This window comes from Odocoileus virginianus, chromosome 28 (genome assembly GCF_023699985.2).
Source record: "Odocoileus virginianus isolate 20LAN1187 ecotype Illinois chromosome 28, Ovbor_1.2, whole genome shotgun sequence".
NCBI classification, from domain to species: domain Eukaryota; kingdom Metazoa; phylum Chordata; class Mammalia; order Artiodactyla; family Cervidae; genus Odocoileus; species Odocoileus virginianus.
In genome coordinates this window covers 27,851,930-27,857,929 of record NC_069701.1, presented here as the reverse complement: position 1 = coordinate 27,857,929, position 6,000 = coordinate 27,851,930, and the positions used below count along the sequence as shown (strand labels likewise).

The 6,000-nt window shown below is 42.1% G+C and overlaps 1 protein-coding gene across 1 annotated transcript in view; it reads left to right on the top strand.

The window, feature by feature from the left end:
• The first annotated feature begins 335 nt into the window (after nt 1-335).
• ETS1 (ETS proto-oncogene 1, transcription factor) overlaps nt 336-6,000 on the top strand; it is a 138,648-nt gene continuing 132,983 nt past the window's right edge. Inside the window, exon 1 of the mRNA XM_020879226.2 lies at nt 336-395. The gene's annotated coding sequence lies outside the window, so the exon portion shown is untranslated. The remainder of the gene's footprint in view (nt 396-6,000) is intronic.

Below are 6,000 nucleotides of genomic sequence, written 5' to 3'. Positions count from 1 at the left end.
CATTGAAGGAGTTCGCTTTAGCTCACAAGTCTCCAGGCTACTCTCCATGGCTGAATTACATTTAATTGAAGGGCAATTTCAATGATATGAGTTAAGGTGTGATCTGGTGTTATCTCAATAAGTAATATTATTTGCTTTTCCTTCTAGACTGCAGAGCCTATCCTAGTGGCTGCCTTTGTGGAGTCAGGGGCCCGTGGAACACTGCCTTTTTTCCAGCTTTTCTGGGCTTGACCACACCCCCCAATTTAAGGAGGCCGCTCTATTAGGAACATTATGGTCCCTGCATCCTCTTTAGCCTCGGAGCAGAGGATTCCCGCAGGTAGTTGGGAAGAGACCATAGACTTTGAGGGAGCTCACTCTGGACCCATTCTTCACCCAGTCTCTCCGGCAAAGTAGTAAGTGAGTGGGGTGTGAGTTTCTGACTAAAACTTTGCGGTCCATTTTCCTTTTTTTTTTTTTTTTGTTCATTTGGTGGAATTAACTGGTAAATTGATGGGGACTTTCAGGATACAAGCGGCTTTCTCTTTCTCTTTTCATATTTTTCTATATTTTTCATTCAACTGCTTAAGAACCATTTTCAAAAATACTTCCTAACCTTGTTAGAATAGTCTGAAATCAAGACTGTCTCCCCTTTCCTCCTGTTTCATAAAAGCAAAATCACACACATTTTAGACACTCGCCGATTACTTGTCAGAAACTGAATTTTCTTCACATCTTGGAGCGCTTCCAAAGAAATAAAGCTGTAGATAAATGTAGACATTTCTTTCCTTTTTTCTCTTTCACTCCTAGTGAGCCATTGTTTTACTTCTGAAATTTTTGAAAAATTTTCTTTTAAGCTCAGCAGCTTCATGAATTGCGTATATTGTGAGAAAATTGTTACAGGTTTGAGTCTTGCAAATCAGACTAGGCTTTTCGGTGTTTTTTTTACCTGTTTTGTGACTCAGTTTTCCAAGGGACTGTACTTCTTTTGGACTGTACCTGAGGCAGGAGGAGTTTGAAAGTCGAGGTGGGTATCTCATGGAGCTTGAATCCCTGGGCACCTCTGCACACAGGCAGGGGGTGTGGTGTGGACGGCCACCCGCTTCCACTGGTGATTTCTATATCTGGCAATCCCATTTTGTTTGGGGCTTTTCATCTATTATGAAAACATCTCTGTCACCCCCTTTTAAAGTTGCGTTTCATGTGGGTGAACTGTTCAAAAGATGCTGGGTTACCGAGATTGAGGCATTTGATTGCAGGTTTTCCTAATCACATTTCGGATAAGATTTTTTTTTTTTAAATCACAAGGCCATTTTCCTTCCTACTTCATACCATTCCTGTGAAACTGAAAAGAGAGATATTTGTTAAACAACGGGAAATCCAGGTTCTGAAATGGCAACTCAGGCAGCTCCATTTGATTTGTAAAATGCCTGGCACTCTGACTCTTTCGACAGCTGTTAAGTCTGGACGGCAACACCTTCTTTTTATCTAAAGAGAAACCTCTTTGCTTCTGCAGGCTTGGGCCGGGCAGGGGCGGGGGCTCTGGAGATTCTTCCTTACCTGTTGTTTCTGAGTGGAGGGGAGAGAGAGCTAATGAGTTAATGTCTGCAAAGTGCTTTGAAGATGAAAAGGCCTTTTCATGTGTTCAGCATCGTCGTTATTAATATTAATATTTGAAGAAGCACGCTGCTCCTAATTGTAAATCAACAACTCCCATCCTTGCCAACTCAAGAGTGAAAAAACAAACAGCGAAGGCAGCCAGGCCGTCTCTTCCGTCCTGGTTCCGCCGCTGAGGATGTGGGAAGCCTGATTCCAGAGAGAGCTGCTTACACGGAGGTGCTGCTTATTAGAGGTGCAGGGAGGTCCCGGAGCAGAGCCTGGGGGAGGGTGGGGAGCAGGGTGTAACCCTTCAACATGGGGTCACCTGTGACCTTGGAGGATGGGTTGAAAGCATGGATCTGGACCAACTGCCTGCCTCAGATGATAATGGAGTTCAAAGGTGATGGGGTCAGAACTGGCACTAGTGCAGGCTTTGGTCTGTTAGAGATTGGCTTTGGAAGTGAGAACAAGTAATTTGATGTGACTGCGCTTTCTTTTCTTTCTCTCTAAACTGGGAATACTGGGAAAAAAAAGTGACTAATGATTTGTGCTCCACCTACTTCATGAGAATAAAAGTAAACAGCCTAGAGCTTTGAAGAATGAAAAGAGTGCCAGTAAGGTTGAGGGAGAGTCTGAAGTAACCTTGTAACAAATTGGGTGTGTGGGTGCCAGGCCCCCAGGGAGGGTGATTCAGAGGGCAGACAAATGCTCCCGAAACACATCGTTGGCTCTGCCAGATCCCTCAGTGATGGCATCACAGTGTTGCTTGGTTTCTTACTGATAATTCAAGCTCTGCTGTATCTCCTGGTTTTATTGATTGGTGAACAGATCTGTTTCTTAACAGCAATTCTCCTCCTCTAATTACCCACTCAAAACTCCCATTTCTGTATTAAACAGCAGAAGGGAGCTGGGACATCCTTTCCCTCCTCCTCTCCCTCCTTCTCTCCCCATCCCCACCTTCCTCCTCTCGCTCTTTCTCTCTCCCCTTCTTTTTGGAAATGAAAACATATTTAGCATTTGAGCCCCGTAGGTGGGGTGGACAGCTATTCAGTGACATTTGAGAGGAATCTTCAGTCCTGGGCCAATCCAGATGTGAAGACCACTCATTTATATGTCCTTGCATCTCCTTTGTCCTCACTGTACTGCAAAAGCAGCTGTAGGGAGCTCAGCCTTTTAATCCTGATGATTCTCTAGGTGTAATACCTGTCTTCTCCACTTCACCAGAGGAAGGATAATCACCCCTGAAGTTTCCTGAGCACTTGGCAAGTCCTAGGGCCCTTGCGCTCTGCATGGGCTGGGCTGTTACTTTAACCTACAATGAAGTCCGTGAGGTGGGCACTCTTGTTATTCCCATTTAGCAGATGAGGACTCTGAGGCTGGTACTCAGAATATTTGGTTGGTGGTGAGACCTGATTAGAACCAAAGGCATATATATGTATACTGATTCACTTTGTTCTATAGTAGAAATGAACACAACATCGTTAAGCAGCTATACTCCAATAAAAAAATTTTTTTTAAAAAGGACTAAAACCATATGGGTGCAGAGCTGTGGCTAGAGTCATGTCTCATAGGAACCTAGTAACTTTGAGGCACTTATACAAATTCAGGCTAAATTTCTCTGCTTAGCCCAATGGTTGATTTATCTGGAAGAATACCATGGCTTATGCTTCTTTTCCAAAGGAGAATCTATAAATGAATGATTCATTGTTAGGAAGACACTGACCCTGAAGAAATGCTACAAGGTCTAGTTGACAAGATCAGTAAATCTCTCTCTTGATCCCTCTTGGGACAAATTTTGATGGAATTTCTTGGGACAAATTTTGATGGAACTTCAAAGAGTTGCAAAACAGCGCAAAGAATTTCGATAAGATTTAAGTCCTCTTTTAAGTCCAATGTGCATAAAATAAGACTTCCCTGGTGGTCCAGTGGCTAAGACTCAGAGTTCCCAATGCCTGGGTTCTATCCCTGGTCAGGAAACTAGATCCCACTTGCTGCAAGCCAGTGCAGTCAAATAAATAAATAAATATTTTTAAAATGTGAAAAATACAGTGCCCTTTGGAGCTCCTAGAGATCCTGAAGCCAAAAGGATTCCTCTGGGTGGGGGAAGAGCAGTGATGCCAGTTTCTTGACATTTGAGGTGAAGTAATTCAAACCCTGGCTTCTTAGGAAAGGCAGGAAGCCCTGTCAGATGCTGCCCTCACCCTCACCTGGCACAAGGCTTGAGACGGAGGCACGGCTCCTGGGCTGCGCCTTCTCCCTGGCTGGGCTTGCAAAGCAACTAAGATAACAACCAACCTCTGCTCAGCTTGTGGTCCAGACTCTTCTTGCCTGTGCCTCAGTGGGCTCTGCCTTCCAAACACCTTGTTGTAACCACTCCTGTATTTAACCGAGGGAGTCCGGACACTGCCTCGTTGCTCAAAATGAGCATCACAGGGGATCTTGTCGGAAATGCAGACCGTCTGGCTGTACCTTGAAACCTGATTCTCAGGTGATTCCTAGGTGATTGCTATGTAAATCGGTTTGGAAAGCACGGTTTAAAAGCAAAAGCAAAAACAAAAGCAAAAATGTTGTAAAAAACAGAACAAACAAAAACTCTTGTTTTCCACAGCAGCTTACAACTTGATTATATTTATATCTCGTTGCCAAAGTGTAAGGCCACATAAGATTCACATTTCTATCAAAGGAAGCTGGATATTTCCCCCGTTTGCTACGCAATCTTTCAGCCCGTTTGTTCCCCAAGGTAAGAAAACTGCTTACTTCTTGGTTTTATGCATAACAATGGTACAAGCAGACCGCCATTCAACAGAAATTGTGGCGCTTTTCTCTTGTGAAATTCTTGGCTAAGGCTACTCAACCTGTGATTATGGAAGGGAATCCTATTTTGATTATTTAAATGAAGTCTTTTTAGAAACAGATAAGGTATATTGGCCATCTGGGTTCTGCTTCTAATATCTGAATAAATAACCTCTGTAGTAAAAATCACAATTACTATTAATTAGTCAATGCTTACTAGTGCCAGGCACTGTGATAAAATAGCAATAATAATAATAGCCACTATTTATTGACCATTTTATCATGTGTAAAATAATATGCAGGGGTTTCATTTTATATAACCCTCCTCAATAAACCTGAAAGGGTTGATATTGTTTTTCCATTTTGCAGTTGAGGAAATAAAGACTTTGTGAGATGAAGAAATGTGTCTTCACACTCAGCAAGGGCTTCCCAGGGGACGCTAGTGGTAAAGAATCCGCCTACCAATGCGAGAGATGTGGGTTCCATCCCTGGGTGGGAAAGATCCCCTGGAGGAGGGCATGGCAACCCACTCCAGTTTTCTTGCCTGGAGAATCCCATGGACAGAGAAGCCTGGTGCGCTACAGTCCAAAGGGTTGCAAAGAGTCAGACCCAACTGAAGCGACTTAGGCACACCCACACTCAATAAGGAGGTCCCAGTCAACCATAATCTATCTATCTTTATCACTCTGCTAAACACTTAACCTCTCTGGGTTCAGTTCATTCAAATAAAAAATGGACGGATTTGATGAGATTTTTTTCCAACTCTAAAATTCATTGACTTTACCAAATCCCTTTTTATATAAGCATGCCAGGAAGCTGTTTAGCAGTATGCTGAGAAATTTGAAACTTACAATTTGGGCAATAGAACAAATAAAATCCCACCGTGAAAAATGACCATCAGACATAGTCCAAGAAGTTGCTCGCTGGATTTGAGAGATTGAAGGCAGCTGGTGTGCTTCGTTCAGTGTTAAAGGGCATTATTAAAACTCTCCGGACTCCATTCATTCATTTTTCTCTCAATAGCTATGTCTATATTTACGGCATCTCTCAGTTTTGTTGAGAGCTTCTTAAGAGCCAGAGCCATATCTAAATTCTAGATTATATCTGACATAACTCCACACGCTGTGGGTTGAAAAGTAGTTCTTTAAACTTATAGGCTCCTTGGGGATTTTTTTGGCAGTCACCATGGGGTTAGAGTTGACATTTTAGCTTGAAGCTCTCTCTGGGTTCAACGTGGCCAAGAATCTCATATACCATGACCTCTGCTATAGCTGTCCTTGACGCCAAGATGCTTCACATCATTCCTCCAGCTTACTCATTTTTGTTTCTAGTTTCTTAGAGAAAAAAATCTAATTTTTTAATACTAAACTATATTTCCCCCAGCACACTTTTTTTAAATTAAAGTATAATTTGCAAACAGTAAAAATCACACTTTTTAGTGTATAGTTCTACAAATTTTGGCTAATGTATAAATCAAGTATTTATAATGTATAAATCAATGTATTAAAATCAAGATATAAAACAGTTTCATCATTCAAAAAAAATTCCTTATGCTTCTTTATAGTCAAATCCTCTTCTCACCTCCAGGCCATGTTCTTTGACCCTATTGTTTTTCTTTTTCAAGAATAT